At 40.5% G+C, this 27,245-nt stretch overlaps 1 long non-coding RNA gene across 1 annotated transcript in view; it reads left to right on the forward strand.

Moving 5' to 3' along the window:
• The window catches only part of LOC116148090 (uncharacterized), a 76,829-nt gene extending 50,046 nt beyond the window's left edge, over positions 1-26,783 (forward strand). Inside the window, exon 3 of the long non-coding RNA XR_004131560.2 lies at positions 25,517-26,783. This is a non-coding gene — a long non-coding RNA (uncharacterized LOC116148090). The remainder of the gene's footprint in view (positions 1-25,516) is intronic.
• The last annotated feature ends 462 nt before the right edge of the window (positions 26,784-27,245 follow it).

Below are 27,245 nucleotides of genomic sequence, written 5' to 3' on the forward strand. Positions count from 1 at the left end.
AGGCTGGTTAGGACAGTGAGTTCTAGGTCAATCTGCAAGTGCCGCTGCAGACCTACTGAATCAGAACCTACATTTTGTCAGGATCCCCAGTTGATTCGTATGCACTTTAAAGTGTAAGTGCAATAAAAGACTCTCAGACCTATCCATCGGACTGCATCTTTACTTCCAGCCCCTTGGTAACAGCTGCTTCCCACCTGGACGACAGAAGCAGCTTCCTGACCTGACGGCCCTCATGTGTTCTTAGCCCCTTTGTATTAATTTTCTATCCAGAAGCCAATATGTTAATTACCAAAACACAAATGAGATTGTATCACCCCTTTCAAAAATGCTATATCTTAAGATAAAGACCCAAATCTCTTCATGTATAACTGAAAAATTATGCTCTTCACTGGAATTTGACACAACATTGTAAAATGATTATAACTCAATAAAAAATGTTAAAAAAAAAAAAGACCAAAATCTCCAATTGATTACCAGGGCTTCCAAGAATCCATACCCTGGCGACCACTTAATCTTCATTTCCTGTCACTCAAAAGTCCCAAGTATCTTTCCAGCACTGCACATGATGTTCTGTGCGGTTCCCTTCTTTCCTTTCATCATAATTGAAGTGAACTTATTTTTCAGATCTCAGTTCAGAATTCCCTGACATTCAAGGTCAGGTTAGGCTCCTTTGTTACATATTCTTATGTACTTTTTCTTCATAGTCTTTTCTTCCTCAACCCCATTCCATATATATATGGAATATTTATATATATTTAAGTATTATATCTATTTATTTAGTATATATTTATAAACATATTTAAGAGTGTGTGTGTGTGTGTGTGTGTGTGTGTGTATATTTTCTCAGTTTCAGATTATACGTTGATTTGTGAATTGTTTGGCCCACATCCATCTCACCACTTCTGGCCTCCACACCCACTCCTGGCACAATCCATGTAATGTGAACAATTGCTTGATTCTCCATTGTGTCCCCAGAGCTGGGAACACTGTATGTGCTCAACACCTACCAACCGATGAAATGAAATAAACAAGATCCCAGTGAGCTTAGGTGGGAAATCTATAGCTCCATGCCAGGTGGGTATTTATGATTCTTTTTAATTGCTAGAGCTGCAGCCACAGAGTTGCAGAATCTGGGCTTTTCAGAGTCCAGGCTGGCTTCCATTACTGCTAGTGGCCGGGAAAGACAGGCAGCTGTTCAGTCCTTCACCTGGACAGGTGGAGTCAACCCTGAGAGGTGGGGACAGGCTCCATAAAGAAGGGGCCATCTAATGACAGTCCTGAAGCAAGTGTAGTCTGAACTAGGGGAGATGTCTTAATCACAAGTGTGCGGGAATTGGAGGGGGAAAAACTTCCATCGGAACTGAGTATCCAACACATTGTGAAGTAGGTTATCCTGCATTGGTGAGATGACTGGACCGTGAATGGCCCTTCAAGCTCTAAGGCTTTCGCTTAAGTCAGTTAATCACATTGTAATTGTGAGTGCCACGTGAAACGTTAGTGAGAAAACCAAGAATGTTAAGACTGGTTTTACTTTCCTCTTAAAAAATGAAGCCATTGCCTCGCTGTAGGTCTACAGTCTCACTGTTTTCGTGGATGTTAGTGGTCGATGAGTTCATGTTTAAGAGGGCTAATACTAATTGCTGAGACACAGTATTTGAGTTGATCCTGGTCAAAAGAATGGCAGCAATTTATCTGAAAAAAATTCAGATCGTAAACCCATGCTAATGAGAACTAGATGACATTTTTGGCGAGTCACCTAAATCAGCTGTTTACATTAGTTAAATGAGTTAGATAATCACTTTCTCAGTCAACAAACGTTTGTTGAGCATTTACGCTGTGACAGGAGCTGTGCCAGGCACTGTCAATACAGGGTGCTTAAGGCAAGATCAGTCCTTTTCTTCACAGAGCTTACAGTATCATGGGAGGGACCGACTATGAACGAGTAACATGAAGTCATGAGCTGTTGCTCTGCCATCGTCTCCCATTGCAGGCTTAACTTTAGTTCTTGGTTAGCTCACTAGCGTTGCCATAACACAAGTTTATTTCCTTACAGTTCTGGAGGCTAGAAGTCCAAGCTCAAAGTGTAGGCAGGATTGGTTTCTTCTGAAGGCCTCCCTCCTTGGCTTGTAGACCGCCATGTTCTCCATGAGTTTCTACTTGGTCTTACCTCCGTGTCTGTGCCTTAACCTCCGCTTTTAAAAGAAGTTCTTCATATTGGATCAGAGCCACCTTAATGCCTCCATTCACCTTAATTACCTCTTCAAAGACTTTACCTCCAAACATAGTCACATCCTCAGGTATTGGGTTTTAGGACTTCAACATATGAATCTGAGGGAGTTGGGGCACAATATAGACCATAACAGTGCTTCACTCTTCCATGAAAAATTTATCCAATGAAAATATGTGACCCATATACATGATTTTAAAACTTCCAGTGATCACATTTTAAAAAGTAAAAGGAAGTCAGGTGAAATTACACTGAGTAATATAATGTTTAATGTAATATATCCAGAACAGTGTTTCAATGTTTGATCAATATCTACAATTATTATAAGATATTTTATATTGTTTGTACTAAGTCTTTGAGATCCAGTGTGTATTTGACACTTGCAGCACATTGGAATTCAGACACTACATTTTTGTCAGAGAGACTTGATTAATATTTGGAGTTAATAAAGTTTACAGTTGAAAAAGTAGATTTACATAGCCATGTTGTTTAGACACACTCTAAAACTTTTCCAATAACTGAATCAAGCGTCCAGTTTTAGATTTAAATTAGTTTGCACTAAATAATATTAAGAATTTAGTTTCTCAGTCTCACTAGCTCCATTTCAGGTGCTCAATGGCCATGGGTGATTAGCAGCTATTGAACGGAACAGCACAGATCAGGAAGCCACATGCCACTGTCATGTGAAACAGTAATGCTCTGGATATCTCAACCACTCTTAACAACCACCTGCTGTAATATTAACTATGCTTTATATGGTAAAGCTCCATGAACAAGAAATCCAGCTCCCTTGATAAAACAAATAGATTTAAAAAAATATTTAATACTCTCCAACTGGTTCTGAGTTTAAGCAGTCAAACTACCTTTATACATCCTAATCAGCTTTTCCAGTCCCTCCCAGGAGGTTTATTAAATACCATCTCAGGGGACTTCTTAGGCTGGGCTCGGAGCCAAAGTCTTCCACACACTTGCTGTCTTCCCCCCCCTTCCCCTGTCCCCTACTGGGTGCTAATGAGGATTGATACAGCTGAAGATCTCACGTCCTCACAGCAGGATCCTGAGGCCCCTTCTCCCCCTCTTCTCAATCTCTCAATCCCAGTCCAAGAAGAATCCTGGGAAGGGTATTTTTGTCACAGATCAGAAAATGGCCAGGCTCTTTGGTGAGGGCACTGAAGTTCTCAGAGCCGCTTGACTGTACGTTCGCTCTCTGAGGCTGTGTCTACATGCACAGGGAGGCATTTCTAGGGCGTGAAGACTGTTATCTTGATTTTCCCCACAGTCAGTGGTCCATCGCAGACCGGAGGTCCTCAGAAGTCACACCTTGGAGAAAGGGATAAGGTTATAGATCTATGTAAACATTATTCCACCTCCAAACTATCCCAAAATTCTTGGGAAGAAACTCCCAAATAAGTTTTCCATTTTAATGAATGAGATCACTTTTCTCTTTAGACAGGCAAGTGAGTGAGGCCTCCAAATACAGATTATAGCTTTCAAAACAAAACATGCAAAATTCAATCATAGACTTTTCTGGCCATCCAAGCCAGCTTTCAAATGCTATCATGCAGTTTTTGGCTGTCTATTCAGTAGAAGCCAAGCACTGTTTACCAGGCTTGAAATATATCAGTGGATGAAACTGACAAAGATCCACATCCCCATTGTGCTTACCTTCCAGGGGAGGAGACAAAAAAAAAAAAAAAACCCACAAAACAAATATTAAAAGATAGATTAGCAGTAGGAGTTAAGTACTAGAAAGAAAAATAAAGGACAGAGAATGTAAAAACATAAGGCATAGCTATTCATTTTTTCCCAACACAGATTTATGTACTTCCTAGTCTTTGCTCAGTCCTGCACTATGTTAGGAACCGGGGAGGGATAAAGCGATGAACAAGACACCCTCGAGGATTGAGTTTTTGTATAACGTTAACACTTACACGTTATGCATATTTGCCACGTCTTCAAGAATTTTTCTAAGAGTCCCATTTTGCATTTATTTTCTCCGAGAACATTTAGCAGGTATTATTTACACAGTGTTGTTCGGTAAAATTTTATATTGAAAAATGAATGAGTAAATGAACAATCTGGACACGGGATTAAAAAGGGTTTAGCTGTGAACCTAAGACAACTGCATCAACCTGCTGGTTTTTGATACAGTACGAAAAAACACAATGGAATTAAAAATGATGGAATCTGGATTCTCTATCTCCTCCACTTCTTACTTACAATGTGATTTTGGACATCTCTTTAGTATCTTTAAACTTAAATTTCTCCATCTGTAAATTGGGGCTAATAATTACTGCTAAGTACAACAATCATGTCTATAAAGAACAAATGTGACAGTGCTTTGTAAACTCTAAAGCTCTATACAAAGTTAAGAGATTATTATGTGTACTAATGCGTCCCTTCATTGGTGTGGCTAATTGAATATCAACGCTGCTAAAGGAAATTAAAATTAAACAGGCTATATTGGACAATCCAATGTAGAAACTCAGCATGGCAGGGGTTTGCATTAAGTCCAACATAGCAAGAGGAGAAAGGCAGTTACGTTTTGCTGCTAATTAGTACTTTTCCTTCAGGAGGTGGAATCTTCTCTCCCTTCTGCAGATCAAATTACTCATGTACCCCTATAAAAAGCATGTCAAAGTCAAAAGTGCAAGCAGTCCCAGTGCAATTTGCAGTGGGAACGGCTGCAGTGAGCAGTTAGCACACCATTAATTCTCAATTAAGTGCCAATTTGCACATTGCTGGGAAACAATTGCAAATTCTTTGTTTCTCCCCTTAAAGATGTCATTTGAATCCATGAGCGCCAAAATCTAGCGGGGAAGGATTAATAAAGACAGCTAGGGAGCACATCAGACAGAGGGCTCTCTCAAATATCAGAAAGGGATCCCCCCTATTACTAACTTACTCAGTCCCTTCCTGTCAGCAGGCAGACTAATAAAACACAGGGGTAGGGCAGATATTTATCATAATCCAGATTAGCAAGACAAAAACTCATTTCTAGCTAGGAGTTTGCAGTTGAGAAATTCTCTGATCAACCTTGAGCAAGAAGTTGGGAATTTCTATTGCAGAGAAGAAGGCATTCTTTTCTGACGTGGAGCGATCTTCTGTATAAATCCCAGTGCTTCAGCTGCCCAATTGGCCAGTCTTGGAACCTGTCCAAAGGCAGTCAGATTATTTGCTTTTTGTGGCAAAGGACCCAGTATCAATAACATTCCTATTTATACTGCGGATAGGACCTATGTTTCTACACAGGTACATGATGGGTGCAACTAAGTCCCCAAATTAACATTAACTCCTTCTCATCCCAAATGCATTAGACACGGAGATTTATCATAATTTTTCATTCATTTGTAATGTATTCCATTTCTGTTTGGGACAGAGAATTGATGGGTAGAAAAGAAATACAGGCTTGTTTTCCAATAGCTTACAGTTTCCATGGACATAAAATAGGCCAGGGCATGATGCACTTCGGTCCCTGTAAGGTCATGTATCACTCACTGAGGCACTGGGTGGTGCCTATAAGATGCCCAGTAGCCAAAGCAGTAGGCTAGTGCTAAGGCTCATGCAAACAACCCTGAGCTGGAGGGAAGAAATCAAGCACAATTGTCAGATGGCTTAATAAATGCTTGCCTCTTCCCATCTCCTGTCACCTCGTCTACTTTCCTAGGCACCAATCCTCGATTTGGTTTTGTCAGCTGTGTATTTGGGGACTCTCAGCTTCCTCTCTTGCCATCGTCTAATGAACTTCTGATTCTGGACATTCATTTTTTTCTCATGCTACTCGCTACCCACTTGCCTTGTGGATCGAACCCTACTCTCCTATTGCTTACGCATTCTCTTTCCTTTCCATTTCCTTGGTTTGATCTTGAACAGAGCTGGTCACCACATCCTGGAAGTATTTTTGTTTCTTAAAAACTTGGCTTCATTAATGGCAGCAGGCAGGGCTAGATCACAGTGCAAGGTGACTAAGCTCTCCTCAAAGCACTCAGGACATTTTTTAAGATAGCCTTTGTGTTTATCCAGGGTACAAACAGGGGGTGGCCTCCACTTTCTTCTAACTATTCTGAGACCACATTGCTTCCCCTTTCTTTTTATTGGAAAATCACGCAAAGAATATCATGAGTCCCTTGCAATCCCAACCGAGTATTTTATATTATCAGGCACGCTATTCTTTCTCTTGGGACCTGTAAGCAGTTCTAACCTGACTCTAAGAAAACCATAACAGTAAAAGGACTCAGATACAGTGAAGCAATGAACAGACTCGATCATTTTCGCTCAGCTATTTATCCTGGTTTTGCAGAAGCTATGGGGCCTGGGCAGCTCAGGAAGCATATATACAAGATAAAAACATATACCAAATTACTCCATAACTCCTGGACGACTGAGTAAAACAAAGTCGCCTGCTTAAATCAATGGCTTCTCATTGCGATGCTTGTTGTAGATTCCCATATACTCAATAAGAACTACCTATCACAGTGGCAGAATGAGCCTTTGATGTGTTGATACGATTTGATGAGTCCTGGGAAACACCTTCTGCCAAAAATCATCTCTCGCCAGAGCCTGTTCAATTCAACTGTATCAGTAAGTGATTCTCACTCTAAGGCTCTGGCACACATGATTCCTTTTGATTTTCACAACCACTGGAAGAAGTAGGCATTGTTAAAATTCTACTTATACAGATGGGAAAATCAGGCATTAGAAATATTACTGAGTAGTCCAAGGTCCCTCAGACAGCAAACGTCAAAGTCTGCATATGAATTCATGTTCTTTGATGCCAAGTTTCGTGTTTTGTCTGCTCTCTACTCTTCTACCATTAGAGAGCCATTCCTCCTGTCCTTCTTAAGAGGGTGCTCTTCAGAACACTCTGAAAATGCCCGCATCCTTGTATTGACTTACCCTGTCTCATATTTTGGATATCTAGTCCTGGCTCCTCAAAATGTGGTTTGTGGCCAGTAGCATTGAAATCATCTGGGACCTTATTAGAAATGCAGAATGTCAGGATCCAGCCTAGACCTACTGAGAAAGAAGAGGAGACGAGGGGAAGTCTGGACAGAAAGAGAAGTTCAGAAGCGCCAAAGCCAAACTTGAACCAGCTCACAACTTTTTTTTCCCTAGAGTGATCCACAGTCCCTTGCATGAATTTCCTTAAAGTGGAAATAGTCTCTCCTACTTCCCCAAATGCCAGAAAACCGAGGAAGCCTGTATCATCTGGGATTCCACCTCTTAACCTGGAGTTTTGTTCTTTGCTCCTTTCAGGCTGCTGAAGCCAATTTGACAGAATTAGGATGTGTCTCGCCTCATTTTCCTGTTTCGTATAAATACCATTGGTATATTTGGGACAATGAAACAGCATTGATTAAGTAGCATTTAGACTTTTCTCTACTCAGTGTTCACAGATGAATGCTACCTCTAAGTGACAAGATAGAGTGTAAAGCTAGAGGAATAAAGGGTAAGGCTTGAGGATAACAAAAATTAAAGCCATAGAGGAAGAACTATTCCCCACCTAGGATTTGTGAAGAAAGTCATGGACAGGTTAGCAAAGAAGGACCAGTTCACCTTCTAAGAAGCATGAGTAAGATGGCTACCACGTCTCCATTATCAAATATTCTCTCCTGTTGTTAGACCAATGTGTCCCTGTCTGAGGTTCAGAAAATGTGGTCGCCATATGTGTGTTTGATAATGACCGTACTAATCCATCGCTAGGATCAAAAGTGCTCTGCAAAGTTTCACAAGCAGTAGCCATGGTTTAGATAAACTGAGCATCACTCTTGCCCAGTTTTCTTGAAGCCAAAAAGTCTTTGCAAAAATTCTGGCTGTTGTTGGAAAAAGTAAGTTATTAGAAATAAATGTTATATGCAGCTCTACAAAGGCCTGAGGTGGGTGTTAATTAGAAACTTGTAAGTTATGAGCTTTGGCAGGGGTCAGAGCAAGTTTTCTCTTAAATCAGTGCAAGCTTTAGGGGTGAGGGGGCCGGTAAGGGACCCAGTCTGGATTGTAGCTTCCTTTGGTTATTTCTGGTTGTACAAGAAGGGTAGGCTGTGTCCCATGTGGGGAAATAAATATGTGCCCGTGTCTGATAAAGAAGATAAGAATCAAAGAAAATCCTTCACTTACCTCTCAGCTCTGAAGCTCCCAAGTAGTTAGACCCAGGTGGGAACCTGAGGCTGGACTAGAGAATCCAGATGTCAGGCTGCCTGACTCATTACACTTACGACCCACTTCTGGCCACTGGAGGGCATTTCCAGCAGGAGTTGGCAACTGTGCCCACACCTACTCCTCTCTAATTGCTCACTGCCTTCACCCTGCTCTCTCTCTCTCTCTTTTTTCTTTTTTTTAGCTCATCCCTTCTTTTTTTTTCTTTGTGCTCTTATCCCCTCCCCAACCCAACGATTTGTTTTTTCTATCTAGAGACCTCCCCTAGTGCAATTTCTGCTGTGACAGCAAGTCACATCACTCACTATCCTGGTGCCGCCTCATTTTTGCTCTCTGGGGTTGATAAATATGTAGTTCTGGCATGAAAGAGACTGGGTGTAATCACTGGAGATTTCTCCGAGTGGAAACATCAGCGCTCTTTGCAGACACTGCCTAACTGAGAACAGCTTGAGAAAAGAAGTCCTATGAAAAGAAGGGAGGGGGAAGGGCTAGAAAAACGGGAGGAATAAGAAATATGGGGAAAAGCGTATTTTATGGAAAGTGAGACAAAACCACCAGTATTCATTGTTTTAAGAAAAACTTCCTGGAACAGAAAATCTTTTTCCATACCAAGTTCACCAGTTAAGGAGTAAGAGGATCTTGAAAACCAGTTTAGTAGACGTTTTTTTCTTTTTTAGTTAAGGGGAAAAAAAAAAAAAGCTTTACAAACCTAAGAGTATAAAGAGGACAGGCTAAGGGCTTTAACAGGAGATCAGCTCTTATTTTTAAGACAGACATAGTGTTCAGTGCATAATACAACTTAATTATAATTGAATCTTGTATATTAATAAAAAAGCAAGAGTATATTTTGAGAGACAAAACTCAACATTCTGTTGGCAAATAATCCTAATAGTGCATATATTCAAGTGCGGTAACGTTCAGTTTTCCATAAGAAATATACTGATTTAGAATTCTTCATAATTTATCTTTCCTTTAGACTCAGTAATCTTTAATTTCCCCAGACACTGAGCAATAGCTTAAGAATTTGAGCCAATTTTTATTGAGGGTTACAGGGTAGAGGCTTGTATAATGCCTGATCCAAAGGGTTTTGGGTAATCTGGCTCAGTATCTTCCTACAAGGGAATTTCTAAGTAGTGATTTGATATCAATGACAGCATTTAACCCCAAGTCCTTCCCTTTTGCCTACAAATTCTCTCATCCCCTCACTATCACCATTAATCCTAAGTTTGTCCTATGGTACCCATATATTCATAGGGTAGAATGTTCTAAGATCACCTTATCCTCAGCACTGATTGACCAGTAGACTTAATAGAAAATTAGTAAGTTAAAGGAAATCCACAAACAAGATAACTAAAAAAAAAAAATTAAAATTCATTAAATAAGTAACTCCTTTGAAAAGAGTATTGAAAGCTTATGATTCTGCTAGACTGCTTGATCTTCCATCAAGGGCCAAGTCCTTTCCTCTTCAATCCTCTAATGAAGGACTGATCAAAGGTTTTCTCACTTCCACATCCCCCTACAAGTTGGCACTTTTTCAGTTTGCCTTTGCTGCTGAAAGCTTTCATGTTTTGTAATCCTTTTTTGTTCCAGGGACCGCTGCCTTTTATGTAGAAGGACATTTAGCCATGAATCCCTGGGAGGCTGAAATTCATGGCCAGCAGGAAGAAGCCACTGCTGCTCAAATGCGTGCATCTGTAGACATGCTGGTGCTTATACTCGCAGGGAAGTTGCAGATTCCTGATGGTCTGCTGGCGGGGAGCATGGGGAGCATCTCATTGCCATTTGCAGAGATAGACAAGGAAGATAGCATTACTGTGTACTGGCAAAGCAAGGAGAAACCTACTTTTTCTTTCAACATTTTGAGCTTTTGGAAAATCAGCTAGGCATCTTAGGACTTTATGAGTTCTCCATCATTGGTGATGGTCACTAAGAAGTTGTATGATCCCTTCTCAGGGTTTTATAGTACATATCTGCTTTGCGTAGCCCCCTAATCCCATTTATAACTCTGAGATGCTGAGTTCTCATACAAGATATGGCACCAATTGTTGTTGGAACATTCTTTGGTCTTCTTAGTTTTTGCCCCGAACATTATTATTTTTTGTTTGTTTTTTCACTAGTTCTAATTCTCTCAAATTCAATTCACTGAGTATTTCTGAGCACCTATTTGGTACTGAGTGCTCTTCTGGCATTTGTAATTATTTTAATAAGATTATTTTTGTTAATTAAATAAGATTTTTGTAGGTATGGAAGCAAACCTTGCATGCAAAGCTAAGAAGATTAAACATGACCCAACTGACAGTAGAAACAAGTTAGGAATTCTTAAATAACAGAATGCCATTCTTTATACTAATTATAGTGAGCGTTGTTTCATATAAAAGGTTTTAGAGTCAGACAGATGTCATTTTGAATCTGGGTCTGTGCCTAGCCATGTGGTTTTAGTCAAATTTCTCAATATTATTAAAACTCAATATTCTCATATATAAAGTGGAGATAACATCAATGATAAAATATAAAGGTTAAATGAAAACAACATTGAAATCACCTAGTACTTGGATTATATAAGTTTCCAGAAATATACATTATTCTCCCATTGCTTTATGCAGCCAAATCTGAACTTGGAAAAAGGAAGGATTTTCCCATCTTGGTAGGGCATTCATATTTTTTGTTATCTGCTTTGTTGGTTTCTGGTTGACTGAACATAGAATGAAAAGACCTTCATACATCTAAGTCCTCTTGGGATAAAAAGGAGCCATGTGCTGGGCGCCTTCCCTTCAGGTCAACATCACTGCATCGCTAATGTTATTGTTGGGACTCCCGTCAGCACCACAGTCCCTCCTGGTCCTGTCTCAACCACAACCATCACCACGGTGTTAGAGGCAGGGCAAAGAGTCCTCTTACCCCAGGGCAGGGGGATGATTTTGAATACAGAGCTGGAGGACTGCCCTGGGCCACTTTCTCACAAATTTCAGCTACCGAGCCCTCAGTCAGGACATAATGACCCCCAGGAGAGAGAAAAGTGGATTCCCCCACTCAGGACTCTCTGAGTGCATCTGTCCCCCGCCCTCAGTCACATCCTTCCATCCGTAGTCTGTACAGTCCACCTGAGCCAAAAGTCTTGTGCGAGATTTTCAATGTTGGCTTTTTTTCTGATTAGACGCATTACACTATAAGTCAGTGCCTTTTCTTTAAGACTTATGTCCAGGAACAACAAATAGAAAACAGTCCTAGCCTTGATATTATTAGCTTGGGCAAAATCCAATTATGGAAATAAAGTTTCAGAGAGAAAGAAGCCATTTAAACTACTAATACAATTAGAGGGACCTTAAAAAGTACTTAAAACAGTGTTTAGTATACATTAGGGCTTACTAAGTATTAACTATAATTTACGACAAACCAGCCACTGTGTAGGTATTGTGAATATATACTTTCATATTCTCATCATCTTCCAAGTTAGACATCGTCAAATCTATTTTACAGGTAAGGAAACAGGCGTGGAGATATAAAATGAGTGTTTGAAATCACAGAGCCCACAAATTACAGATCTAGGATTTGAACCCATGATTGTCTGGTTTCATAGCTGGCTCTGATTCACTATGACCAGCTACCTCAATCAAATCTGTAAGACATGCAAACCTGTAAACCACATGTAGCATATTGAATACCCACCCAGCAGTGGGTTATTAATGCATATGTCCACTCCTTCTCCTGACCATTAGCACTGTCAGGTTTGGATGTCACTTGTCTGTTGGGTGGGACTTGGTCTTCTTACAAGTGAACACCCCCTCGAGGTGCTCTGAGACTGCGGTAGGCCACACTGACTTTTCAGTAGATGAGGCCATTGACCCTCATTGGCCTTGATGATACAGCCTAGGTTCAGCCTTTGGAAACACTGTAAGAAAAGAGGAGGGGCTATGTCCTCAGTTGGCTCAGTCAGGGTATAAAGCCATAGCGTCACCCTTCCCTGAAGTCTGGAGAATTCGCCCTGTCCTGACTGAACTTCTAATCACAGAGTCCAGGCTATGTCCTTGCATTTCCCCAGTGCACTCAATCAACTGCCAGAATATACTTCGATTCCCATCTCAGAAGGTCTGGACTAGCCTTTGCAGACATCATTGGATGCTGAGATAGAGCATTTCAAGTGGGGACAGCAATGAAATCCCTGTGGCCTTGCACTGTAAGTGCTGAGCACAGATTACCATTCACAGTATCCACACTTACATTAATGAAAACTGAGTCATGTGCGAGTTTTTTTTTTTTAACCCAAATATTGACAGGTGGTGAGCAGGTGGAGCCATGCAGCGCTTGTCAGGGATGTGTCTGAGGGGTAGGCGGAGGAGGAGTGAAGATATGAGTGAACGATGCGGCACAATGGCTCCTTTCCTGTTGCTGAGTGACACTTGGATATATCACTAAACATACAAAAATAGAAGCTCTGTGTCAGCCTTCTTGGGCAGGGCGCTGTGCTGCAACGTTTAAATCTGGATGTCAGTATGCCACTACCATTATTTATAGAGGAGACCCGGATTAACATCTTGAGAGCGACAGAGGAAGAGGGAGAAAGAGAAGCGCACGTGTTGGAGGGAAGGTGCTCTGAATATTGCGTTGCATTAATTGCACACTTAACTTTATCCCTTTTGAAACAATAATCTATAGCTGTATAGGAATGTGCATTTTGCAAGGCACTTTGGCATCCACCAATGTACTGGAGTCTCACAGAGACTCTTGGAGGGACGAAGTAGTATTTCTCTTCCTGTGGAAGCTCGTGGAGATCAGGTGACTCCCCGCCATGTTGCTCAGCTGGCCGGTAGAAGAACTGGGTCTCAATTTGCATCTTCAAAATGCAATTATTCCTCCCCCCTAAAGGGCATATGGAGTATTAATGTCCCCAGGCATCAGACGAGGAAATTGGACCGTAGTGTGAAACTGAGAAAACTAAGGCGTGGTATAAGCATAGGACATGGCAAGAGGCATTCTTCTGGGCACCGAGGACACAACAGTGACAAAAACAGATAAAAATCATTGCCTTTGTGAAGCAAATGCCCCAGTGGTTGCGTTCGATGGCCTTAATGATTCCACATAGTGCAAGTGGAGGTACAGAGCTATCCCATCCTATTTTAATCATCGTTTGGAAATAATAAACTGGTTAAAAACTCATAAAATGATAAAAACATTTGATACTTTAAAGTATTCAGCTAACTTATAGAAAATCTCATTTGTCTCTCAGATTTTAACTATCATGCAGATTCTGTAGTGGTGTGGTGGTATATTTCATTTTCTGTTCAGGTCAACACTACATTGTGAGGCATTTCTGTACGTGCTCAATGAAACCGAATGGCACCTACAGGCTCCCCATGGACCAACAGTGAATAGCTCAGTAGACCCTGCAGCATGGCTGGTATTGAACCAACAGCTAGGTCAGTCACCCCCAAACTTCTCTGTACCTTAGAATCACCTGGGGAGCTTCAGAAAGTGCTAGTTCTTGTGTCCCACCCTAGTGAGTGTAATATAAATGATCTAGCATGTGATCTAGATGTTTAAAAGGTAGTTCTAACATGGTGAAAAGTTTAGGAATCACTGACATAAGGTCTGGCCAATGAGATGGTAGCAGACAGTTGTTTCCCCACCCAACAGCCATCTCTAATCACTTTCTTCCTTACAAACGGAATCTCAGTTCTATTCGGGTACTAAACAACCATGTACACAAAAAGGTGGAGACCCTTCCAGTTCGAGGGGGTGAATGTTGATTGTTCTTCATGGCATTCTCTCTGGCGATAATTAGTTGGGAGCATAGCTATATAACCCAGATCTAACCAATGGCATAGGGGGAAAAATATCTATGAATGGGGAGGAATTATAGGAGAGCTGTCTTTGCTATTACCAAAAGGGACCTCTAGACCCAACTATGTGGAGGAGATGTGGTAGCTGTCTAGAGAGCTTGGCAAGAGCTAGACAGAGAAAGAACCAAGACAACATACTAACTATGGGCAAATGGTAGATGAAAAGAAACTGAGTCTTGCTGATAATCAGTGCACCACCAAAAGTTAATGAACCCTAATACCAAGGTATCTCATGACGTTTTGTTATTTATCATTTATGTGACTTTAGTTGGTGTTTCTGGAATTTAAAGCCAAAAGCATCCTAAATGATACATGAACTCAATTTTAGATTGAGTCTCTGAGAAGTATGGCATATGCTATCCTAGGACAAAATAATGAGTGATCTCAAAGTTTCATATTGTCCTTGAAGAGAGATCAATGGACATTTTGGGGAAAATTATAATAGTTTCCTTATGTGGTCATAACTCAGAGATTATGAATTTATTTCAAAATTTCCTATTTTTTAATGAATCTTCTTCAGATCTATCATATAAGACTTACTAAAATTCTTCTAGAGCATCTTTATATTTTTATGTGCAAACCAGAGGCAGGAGAACTACAATAAGAAACACTTTCATATTAATTAATCACTGATATAATGACATCATGGAATTTCTCAGAAAGAGTCCAAGGATATTTTTGGTACCAGACTGCAGGAAGGAGTTATTGAGAACAAGTGACAAATTGTCTTTTACTCTACCTCCTAACAACTCTCCACTAGGAAGAGAAGTAGAAAAGAAAGGTATGTGGAGATTAATTGGGGCCTCAATCAATTTTTATGGGTAATAGTCCACTAAGTCCCTCTGATTTCAAACTCTGCGTTTCCCTTAAGGATTCTGTGATGACAGGTTTCTGTTTCCCCGTGGGTGTTTTTTTGAAGCTATTAATAATTATAAATAACATTTATTGGATGCTCACCCTGTGCCATCTATCATGCCAATCTTTTTACGTGCATCACCTCAAACAGTCCTCCCCTCTGACCTATGATGATCATGGGTCTTGGGAGTCTAAGTGCCTTGTGAAAGGGCGCACAGTTACTGGGTAGAAGCGTTGGGATGGAAGCCAAGCCTGTGTTCTTAGCCATAGCATAGCATTGTCTTACACCCACTGTGGAAAGCCGTGAAAGGAATGCAAACTTGTGGTCTAGTCCTACCACTCACCACCAGTGTGACCACACGTGAGCCTTCTTCACCGGGTCCTTGTGAAGAACGAATCATGCTCCTTGTACACTGAAAGCCCTGTCCAAAGGTAGCCCAGTACTCCAATATCCTGGACTTGAAGATTTATTCAGTGAACGTTGATAGAGTCCCTTCTATATGCTAGACCTGCCAGGTTCTGGGGAATACGTGAGACACGAGAGTTCTTCTCCTCTCATTCCTGGACTTTGGCAGTTCAGGGAGAGGCTGCCCTTCCCTTCCCAGGCAGGCCTGGGGCTGCCCGGGCTCTGACTGTGTGCCTCTAAGCCACGCCGGTAAAAGCCCGTTGAGAACTGATGCCAGCAGCTCCGCAGCTGCCTCGTGTTAATGTAATCAGCAAGAAGCCTGCACACCTGACGGTAGTTCAGAATATGAGGTGAATGATTAAAGTTTAAAAGGTCGTATACCACTGTAATACCGAAAAGAAACTTTATGATTCATCATTCCTGATGTAATGTCATCTGTTTAATAAAGCTGTATTTCACTCACAGCTCATTTTTAATGGGTCTATTTAAGTAATGGCATTGGAGTTGGGTTTTTTCCCTTCCAAGCTAAGAGTGGTTTGTATGGATTGTACTTGAAAAAAAAAAACACAGTAGTCTAGGGCTTGGATATTTACAGTATCTTTCAGCCTTCAGCTGACTGGGTATTATTTATGCCAAGCCCCTATACTTGGACTGAAATATCAAACAAAGGCAAACAAGCAGCTGGATATGCTAATACACAAATAAACCATGTCTCCCTTAATTGTATGGATGGGAATTTATACCACAGGCAAATCTGTGACTGCCTGGATGAGCAGTGGTCAGAGGGCATGATGCCCAGGGTGGCATTTCATTCAAGCAAGGAAGTGGGATCCATTGGATTTGCTTGTCTTAAATCAGTGGTTCTCCACTGGAGACAATTTTTCCCCCCCAGGGGACATCTGACAATGTCTAGAGATGGTTTCTGTTGTCACAAATGGAGGGGATGGGAAGGGTATTGCTACTGGAATCTAGTGGATAGAAACGGAGGCTGCTGCCAAACGTCCTCTGATACACAGGACCCTGTTTCCGTCAGAGAATTATTTGGCTCAAAATGTCATGAATGGTGAGGTTCAGAAACACTGTCTTTGATGGCTGGATGTGAGGGAGGTTGAGGTCGGGAGGTGTCAGATGCTGCAGTATAAGGCTGTCTCTTACAGGAAATTCAAGAAGAAATCCTAGTGGGGGAAGTGGTACATGAGGTTTGAACTCGTAGGGTAAGAGGACTCTGGGAGTTCTTGTAATCTCCTGTGAGAGTGAAGATGGGTCTGGTCTCATTTACTTGCTCCTACTTCTAGTTGGCTCCATTTATATCTTCCTAACTGAATGTTTTGAAATATTTCCTTTTCATTTATTAACTCGCATCTTCCTGTAGGAGGGGCTCACATTGTAAAGTGAGGATGATAGAGTGGGAGTGGCTGTAATCTAGAATTTATAAAAGTCCTGAAGGTGGAAATGTTGTAAAAAGGTTATCTATTTCCAAACCTTGTGTTTAACAGTGAAACTAAAGCTCCCAAAAAGGAAATAACTTATGAAGGCAACCAACTAATTGTGACATTCTACAACTGAACACTATTTATTTTGCTATCTTTGTTCTGAGTTTAAGAACAATAGATTTTGACTCACACATCATTCTACTTTCTAAATGCGGCACACAAGCTAACATCTTCTTCCTTAATCTTCCTTTTTTTTTTTCACTCCAAAATTTGCTCACACCAAGATCTGTTTTCAAGTGCGATGCCACCAAAACCAAATTGCCTTTTGCCATTTTTCTGCTACTTTTCTCAACAAGTTTAACTTTTGACTTTTTATTGGTAGAGGCAATTTTATCTCTATTCTGTTGCCTTCTCATTTTCTCTTTGTGCTCTGAAATGGTTTTCTTCTTGAGCTTCATGGCTGCTCATCAAGGTTGGTTACCATGGCACAAACTTCAATTCATGACGACCTCTTAGAGTTACAAGATGGAGAACTTCCAAAGATCCTCAGAAAGATCAGCTGTAAAGAGGGGATATGTGCACTCCTATGACCTACTAAATTGGTATGGATTGAACTCTTGATTTATGCTACCCCAAATGTCCATTTTCTCAAGTTTTCCCGTTTGAATAAAGTGACAGTTTGACCCATCCAAGATGCTCATGCCAAAATCCTTGGAAGCATTTATAACTCCTTTGATTCTCTTACTTCCTACATCCAAACCAGTGGTACATCTTGTTGGATCTACCTTCAGAATATATCCATGACCCAAACACAAACCAACCATTTTTTATCACTTCCACGACCTGTATCCACCTGAGTCCAAGCCACCACCATTTGAAATATTGCAATAACCTCTCAATTGGTCTTCCTTCTTCTGCCTGGCCCCTTTGTAGTCCATTCTCAATAATGCAACCAGAGTGATCTTCTTAAGGTGTTAGTTCTTAAAGCACCTCCTCATCTCAATAAAAATAAAATGCAAATCCTTACCCAACCTCCATGACAATATTTATTCTCACTTCTGTCCGCCTCTCTTATCTCAGTTCCCAGGACTTCTCCTTTTGTTCTCCCTACATCTCCTTTCTGTCCCCCAAATGTCAATTGTGCTCTCACTTCAGGACCTCTGCACTTTCTGTTTCTCATGCCTGGAAGGATGTTCCAGGCATAAATCATCTCATGGAGAAGTGTTGCCTCATCCTTCCATCTAAAGTAGTACATTCTGTCCCCTATCTTCCCATAATTATATATAAGGTTACTCTCTTCTGTGCCTGCTTTTTTGCTGCTCTGTGACAAGCACATGGCAGGTACCCTGTCAATGGTTTTTGAACGAATGAATGAACACATGAATAAATGAATCAGTGGTTCCCTTTTATTGTTTAACTGCCAATCTGCCATGCTGCTCACAATTCTTCAGCTTCCCAACTGGGATAGGAATGAGCTGGGCCCGATTTTTCATACTCAGTAGTAATAACTCTAACTTCCAATTCAATATTTTTGGTGTTCAGTTATTTCCAGGTCTCTGAAATTTGAAAGAGCTGACTCAGTGGTAAGTCTTTGGCTTATGTATTTATTTCCATGGATTATCATTTGACTGTGTCCCTGAACATATATCTACTTTTATTTAATTCCTTTTTTCTTATTTGCCTGAACTTCCTAGGGATTTTCTTATATGTCTGAGTACCACCTACATAGTTGATGTTCATGACCTTGTGCCCTACTCAAGGTCAATTGTGATATTATGTAATAGTCTCAGAGGTGTCACATCCATGCCCAGACTCCTTACATTGACATTTATCATCACTCTTTTTCATTCTACACAGAAGCATTCAAGCTCATTTGAATTGGCAAAGGCTGGAATAAAGTAGCTTTGCCACTAACATTTTGTGAGAGATCCTGTCGCAAGTGTTTTACTGAAAAACAGAGATATAAGATCCCTTGCCTACCATTCATCTGCTGATTTGAAATTACATTGTAAAAGGCTATGAAGTTTGTTGGGTGTGATTTGTTCTTTAAATACCCTTGCTGCTTAATGTCCATGAAATCCTTATTAGAAGGCTGAATGATCTTTAAACAATTTTTTTTTTTTTAAGGCAGAGAAAGAGGACATGTAAGCAGATTGACAGGTATCTGGGAAAAGTGGATACGTAGGCCATGGAGGACTCGGTGAACTAACAAAATTGATTTCCAACTTTTGGCCATGGTTAAAGTCCAGTTTAGACCTGGTAGATTTAGAAGAGTCTCCTGATATTGATTATGGCAGCAAAAAATGATAGAAATATCTCAGATTGAGTCATTTCTCTTATTTGGAGGGCCGTGAAGATTTATATGCATTGTATTTTTCATTCCCACACTATTTCTCTCTTCTGGTGTGATGCAAGAGATGGCCGCTGGATCAAGATTCAGAAGACCTTCATTCTGGCCCTGGTTTTGCTACCACTGGGTTGCATGGTTTTAGATCTGTGGTCAGCAAACTTTTTTGGTAAAGGACCAGATAGTAAATATATTAGGCTTTGTGGGTCACGTGGTCCAATGCCATTGTTCCACTTTGCTATTTGAGGATGCAAGCAGCCATAGACAATATGTAAATGAATGGGGATGGCTGTTTTCCCATGAAAACTTATTTACAGGAAGAGGTGGTAGGCCAGATTTGGTCCATGACTCATAGTTTACCGACTCTTTCTTTAGGAAATTGATTCAACTTCTCTGGGCCTTGTTTTCTGTATTTGCCAAGTAGGGGAGTTGAGCTAAAAAGAGCTCAAGTTATAAAGCTATTTGATCCTATGTCCAAAGATCTGCCAGGAGTTGTTCTACTGCTTGAAATTGTGATATGCTGTAAGTCTTCCTAACAATGTCAGAACTGGTATTTCTCATTTTGGTTCAAACCCCCAGCAGGGAGCAGCTCTTGAACTGGGAGCTTCCTTTCAAATTCAAAGACACAGTGGACTCGGCCCCCAGGGGAATGTGCCGAAATTTTCAAAAGTCCCTACATGCTCCCGCCATTGTAGAATGAAGAGAGTTGGAAGTCCTCAGGGATTGGAGCAAAGGGCTCATATCAGAAGAGCCCCCGTACCCTCCCCCCACCCAGTATCCCTTTCTCACTTGATCCTGCCCCAACCCCCATCCCATCACTTGGCTAAGCCCCATCCTTCTCCAATCAAACTCATCAACTCAAACCAAGTCTCCACACGCTCAAAGAAGAAATCCTTTGGAGATGTCTCTGAATGTTAGATTATGAGCACAAAACTGTCACTCAAAATTTTTTCCCTTTGTGGAGAAGGTGGGAGATGATGGCAGGAGCTTTTCTCACCTGTCATTCATTTGGAACATAAATATCTTTGAAAATCAAAAGCACATAATTTTCTAAAAACTATACATTCTTTATTTTTCTCTAATATGTTGTTTTAGTTAAGGGGCCACCTGGGGAACAGTCCTACTGGGAAACTTTGAGGAAATGTATTTATTACAGTCAGACCCATGTTAAGCAGCCAAGTACTACTTCCATTCAAATTACGTCATGTTTTTCAGTTTTCCAGTCTCTTTCAGCTGAAAAAGAAAAATGTTTGTGAAATCTTTCTATGAACAAAGACCTCGGAACCTTTAGAGCAAACCTGTGTTGTGGTCATATATGACTATGGCAGGGAAGGAAGGAAGAGTGTTAGCGGAGAGACTTGAATACAGAATATAAATTGCTCTTACTTCGGCATTTACGATATGCCAGGTGCCTTGCATGCACCCTCATTTAATATCAGGCTGATGAAGTAGTTATTATTTTTCTAATTTACAAATTGAGAAACTAAGCCTTAGAAATCATCCAATGTCACAAAGATTTAAAATGATAGAGTAAGTGTTTAATTTTAAATCTGTCTAAACCCAATTGTCTCCTAAACAATTATTTATACTGTTAATTTTTTGAAAATTATTCTAATTGGGGCTAATTAGATTTATAAGGGTCCGATTTTCCAATGGATACCGATTGCATAATGGACGGCATTTTTTGCTGGGAGGGGGCTCAACAACAGAAAATGTCATTAGTTTGATAAAGTGAAGGTGGTAAGGCTGATCTTCAGATAAACAGTATCCTCGAATGGGCCTACTGCACAAACATTTGGACAGCAAATTTTTTAAAAAATTGAATGTCATTAAAATTTTGAACTGAACGAATTAGATGAGCCATCTCCAGTACCCACTGATGAGGAAACTCGCAAGTTTGGAATCTGGTCCAGACGGATCTGCTACTTGTGTGGAAGAACCAGGCCTGGACCCATACCTGTTGATTCAAAATCCCAGTGTTCTTTCTGCTGAACCACAAATACGTCTCTCGCAAAAGGGATGGGAGAGAAGAATATTAAGAGAGCCAAGAAACCATGAAAGGGGAATGAGACTTTCTAAAGATTGGAAGAGAAAGCAACCTGGAATGGAAGGATGGCCTCAGACTGAGAGACAGACGGCCAGACAATAATTCAGATTTGACTTCAGCTGGCTGTAATGATCACAGCCCCCTATGCCTCAGTTATTTACTTCTTTTTAGTTTAGTTAAATCTTCAGTAAGTTTTAAGAGTTTAAGATTAGGGATTAGAAACTGGTGACCTACAAGCTAAATTAGACTCACAAATTAGTTTTGTTTAGACTACACAGTGTTTTGCTTTTCTTTCCAGATTTTTTTTAGATATAATTGACATATAACATTTCGTAAATTTAAGGTGTACAAAGTGATGATTTGATAAATATATGTAGTCAAATGATTATCACAATAGGGTTAGTTAACACGACCATTACCTCACATGATTGCTTTCTTCTTTTTTTTTCTTTTTGGTGGTAAGAAGATTTAAGATTTACTCTCTTAGTAACTTTCAAGTATTATATAATCCAGTGTTATTAATTATAGTCATCATGCTGTACATTAGATCTCCAGGACTTAATTCATTTTATAGCTGGAAATTGGTACCCTGTGACCAATATCCCCTATTTTCCCATCCCTTCCAGCCTCTGGTATCCACCATTCTACTCTGCTTCTGTGAGTTCAGCTCATTTAGACTCCATGTGTAAGTGAGATCACACAATATTTGTCTTTCTCTGTCTGACTTATTTAACATAATGCCCCTAAGATCTATCCATGTTGTCACTAATGACAAGATTCCCTTCTTTCTTATGGCTGAATAATATTTCACTTTATATATATATGAATGTGTGTATATATATATATATATATGTATATGTATATATACATACACGAGCATGCACACACACACACACACACACACCCCTCTTTATCCATTCATCTATATTCAGATACTTAAGTCGTTTCCATATCTTGGCTATTGTGAATAATGCTTCAATAAATATGGGAGTTCAGTTATCTTTTTGAGATCCTGATTTCATTTTTTTGGCTATATACCCAGAAGTAGGATTACTGGATTGTATGGTAGTTCTATTTCTGAATTTTTGAGGAACCTCCAGCACAGCAAAAGAAACAATCAGCAAAATGAAAAGGCAATCTATGGAAAGGGAGAATATATTTGCAAACCATCTATAGGATAAGGGGTTAATATTCAAAATATATAGAAAACTCATATAACTCATTAGCAAAAAAAAAAATCTGTTTTAAAAGGCACAGAGGATCTGAATAGATATTTTCTTTTCCAAAAAAGACTTACAAATGTTCAACAGGTTCATGAAAAGAGGCTCAACGTTGCTCATCCTCAGGGAAATGCAAATCAAAATCTGATGTCATCTCAGACTTGTTGGAATGGCTATTATCAAAAAGACGAGAGATTACAAATGTTAGCGAGAATGTGGAGAAAAAGGAACCCTTGTGTACAATGTTCCCTTTTTAAAATGTGGCTGAGTTTAGCTGTCAAATGCACTCTCCAGTCTTTGTCACTCTCATTTTTTTTTTAGACCCCACAGACCACTTCACACATCTACATTATCTTCCTGATCACCAGCAATCCTTTGCCAATGACCAAGACTTTCCAAATAGCTCTCACAGTGTATCATTGTCTAATTTAACTGGTTAGTGAGAAAAGGTCTCAGGGCTAAATTCTAAGAATAAGCCACCCGGAAGTTGGTCTCACAAGAAAAATGTCCTCATCCCGAGGCAGGGAACTTCCACTCTGAACATGCAAAATATCAACAGATACTCTCCTGCCAGTGGTAATTTCCAAGACAGGAAGGAAAGGACAGTGTTCCCAACGAAGGTGAAGTGAAGATGGTAGTCAGCCTAATGGAATTACCCAGACAGGAACTTGGCCAAGACGGAGGGCTAACACCTGTGCCACTTGGGGCCACTAGACTGAGGCATCGGCTGGGGTTTTCCCCTGATATACAGGCTTCCTGAAAGCTCAGCAATCTGGAGCCCACACTAGGTGGATCTGACAGAATATTTTCCTTCGAGCAAGTGCCACTTGGCAAGTATCCTTCTCAGAGACGTTTCATCCTCATAAGTCAGACCTGCTAACTGTGAGGCAGTGCATGATTTTAATTTTCATCGGTTTCCTATCAGTGACCTCAAGTCTGGTTAAAAGGCCAAAGAACCCCTCCAAATTCCCGGGTGAGAAGGGCTTGTGGATTTGTTCTGTCTTGTTTCCTATGTTTATGGAGCTTTTAGACGCATAATCTCACTCAGTGCTAATGAAGTAGGCAGGGGAGTAGCTTTCAGCCCCCGTGTAAAAGGGAGTAAGTGGAGACTCGAGAGTTTCAGAGCCAGAACTCAATCCAGGTTTCCAGCTTCCCTGCCTATGATGTTTCCATTGTACTTTGGCACAAGTAAACGGTGTTGTTCCAAGGTTCATGGCAACGGGGCAAGCTGTGTCTACTGGAAGCCAAGGCAACTGGGATCATCTGAGCAAACAAACACTGTTAAACTGGTTATTGGGATTAGCAAACGCTGTCAAAATATTATGGCCTCTAGGTGACTGGGGCATCGTGACCTCCTTTCTCTCTTACATTGGAAAACCGTGGTATTAATGACCCAAGCGCTAGTGCCAGACACCTAGAGGTCATCCTCTCCGCTTCCTTTCTGATACTTCATCTTGGTGGTCACTCAGTTTTGTGGAATCACCTCCTCTCATCTCTTAACGTTGTCTCCTCCTCTCTGCCCCCCAGTAGTGTCCTTATATCAGACCCCAGTATTTCTCCCAAAGGGTGTTGAGATAGTGTCTTAACTGGCCTGCATGTCTCCTGGTTTTTACCTCTACAGTCATTTCATGTGTGATGTCTTTTTTTTTTATTGAAGTATAGTCAGTTACAAGGTGTCAATTTCTGGTGTACAGCGTAACATGCCAATCATACATATACGAACATATATTTGTTTTCATATTCTTTTTCATTATAGGTTACTACAAGATATTGAATACAGTTCCCCATGTTATATAGAAGAAATTTGTTTTTCATCTATTTTGTACATAGTTATTGATTCTTCCTTTCTCTTCCCAGTAGAATGGAGCCCTCCTTAATTCTTTCGCCCATCAAATCCTATACATTCAGGGCATCATCTGTAATATTTTACTACAAATGTTATCTTTGTATATCTGTCTCCCTTCCCTTCCAGATTTTGAGTAACTTGAGAAAAGGGACCCTCCCTTATTTTTCACTGTATCCTGATTGGCTAGCTCTGTACCTGGCACTAGTAAGGACTCTGACCATGTTTGATAAATAAATCATCAAATAATTAAACCACTCTATTTCAGGCACTTAGATTCAAAGGATACAGTCACTGCTTCTGTGGAGTTTCTAGTCTGGTGGTGACATTTGAGCAGATAACCATGATAAAGTTTGATTAAGTGCTTTCACAGAAGTATGATGCACATTCTGTGGAAAAAACAACGAGGCTTGGGTCTTTGTCTCTTTCCACCGTTTGTCCAGAGGGAAGAAACCTGAAGGAGCATCTTCTTGGCAGGCCCTTGGCTACTTTTTCTCTCCCCACCTCTGTCAAGCATGACCTGAGACACATTTCCAACAAGTTAAGCAGAAACATTTCTCTGGAACGTCAGCATCTACTTTGCTGAAATCCATTAATTTTCTGCTTTAACACCCTTGGTCAGAAATAGCTCAGAACCTTATGGGGGAATAAGAAAAGCAGACTGTCTGGCCACAGTCACAAGAAAGATATTAATATTCCCCTTCATGGATCTCTCTCTTTCTCTCCATCCTTTCTCCCACTGCCTGCACCCTCCACCCCACCCCCACCCCCAACCACCAAAATAAATATTTTCCAAGAATCTAAGACAAGAAATTTGAAAGTAAATCAAAACCTGGACAGAGGGTCAACGAAAAAGGATAAAGCTGCCACTTATATGTGTCTAAGGCAGTAAAAGGGGCAGCTTGTTCTATTATTTACAGTCTCCATAAAGATGAAGGCTTCCTTACTCAGACAAAGGCCTGAGCTTATTAATTGCCAGGGAGGTCTCTCCCACTTCTAGGTCTTCTGCTCTTGATGGGGAAGGCAGGGAGAGAGTTAACTCTCTCTTTCCTACCATCCCCCTCCTTTTTTTTTTTTTTTTTCAAGGGAGCTCTTGGGGCAAGCGGAAGGGTTTGTTAAACCTCCAGATTTCTCTGCATTATGTCCAGGTGGCATGACGTGTGAACAGACGAAAGATTAAAATCACCGAGGAAATCGCTCCGTCTGAGCCCAGATCACGACGCCTTTCAGTGACCCAGCGACCCAAATGCTATCTGTCAACTTGTCCTTCCAGAGACTTTTCACCCCATGCTCTGCGGCTGCTACTCCAGGAAAAAAAAAAAAAAAAAAAAAAAAAAAGTAAGAAAGGAAAAAAAAACAAAAATCAGGAGTTGGAAGGAGGGGGAAGAGGGGAGGAGAGAGGGAGGAAGCAGGGATAAAATACTGCCTTATTACTAAGGACTCTGCAATGCAGGTCAACTGCAGGGCGCGTGAGCCTTTTTAACAAACTAAATACTTTTTCCAGACCCTCACTCCCAGTGTTTCCTCACTGTCTCCTCAAACTCTCAGCTCCCTTGGGAAATGTCATGCCAAGTCGTAGGACCTGGTCCCACAACAGAACTCCGGTCCTAGAGAGTCCCCTGAGGATGGAGATTTTCCTAATTTTCAAAAATCTTTCCACAAAACCTGTTTGGCCTTTGCTTGGGTTCTTGATGAGTTTGAAGGGTCACCAGGTTTGCATTGGCCTCCAGGTATAGCCAGAGTTAGGTTACTTATGTCAGGGTGAGAGGCAGGGATTGGGTGAGATGAGAGGAGGGGGTAGAAACAAACACCCTGCAGACATTTCACAGGGTTGGGCTCTCATATTAAGAGCCTGCCTGTTAAGAGCCTGGGTTGGACACTTTGAATGCCCCAGCAAAAGACAGATAAGGCTGCCCGTTCCTTAAAGGCACTAGATTGAATCATATGAAGTTACATTTTTCTTTTTCAGGTCAAAACCAATCAAATATTGGCAATTCCACGTGGTTCAAACTATTTCACAATCTAAATAGCACCTCACCATAGTAAGTTTGGTAAATATCAAACATTATCTTCTTTCAAAGAAATGGTTCTATGCTCTGCTATGCTAGCATCTTGAGCACATTCTTTGTCTGCCCAGGGAGCCAGTCAGCACTTGGTGGTGGTGGTGGGGAGTGGGTGGTGGTCAAATTCTGCGTTAAAATATAGCAGAAAATAGAAGCTCCTTTGCATACCTTTAAACAGACCTCTAATGTGTTTTTCTGAAAGACTTCAACATGTGATATTTCAAATTATACAACTTTAAGGAGACATTGTATGAAAATTCAGGACTCTGTTAAACTTTCAGACACTTAGAAACTTGCATAGAAATAAATGTTTGCATGCTCTTTCACTTGGTGTCTTTTTCTGTTCCAGGATTCCATCCAGGGTACTCTGTTTCATTTAGGCTCCTCTTGACTGTGACATTTTCTCAGATGTTTCTTGTTTTTGATGATCTTGACAGTTTGAGGGGTATTGGTCATGAATTTTGTAGACTATGTGTGCCATTTTGTATATTTTTAAATTTAATTAATCAAGAAACATTTCTTAACATTATCATCTGTTTTTTCAAAAGCCGTATTTTTACTGACTGTATAATATTCCACAGATGACAGTGACATTAAGAATTTTTTCTAAGAAAATGAAATGATTTATCACTGTGTTTCTTTAACACTGACTGGAGATTAACATGCAAGAGACAATATTTAATGGGGGAAAGTATGCATTTATGAATATTATCTGGTGGTGAACATTTTGACATTCTTGTTTGACTTCTGTCCCAGTGTAGCATGTAAGTGCGGGCATACATGTGCACAGAAAAGGACAACATCCTCGGACATA

This window comes from Camelus dromedarius, chromosome 23 (genome assembly GCF_036321535.1).
Source record: "Camelus dromedarius isolate mCamDro1 chromosome 23, mCamDro1.pat, whole genome shotgun sequence".
Lineage (NCBI taxonomy): Eukaryota > Metazoa > Chordata > Mammalia > Artiodactyla > Camelidae > Camelus > Camelus dromedarius.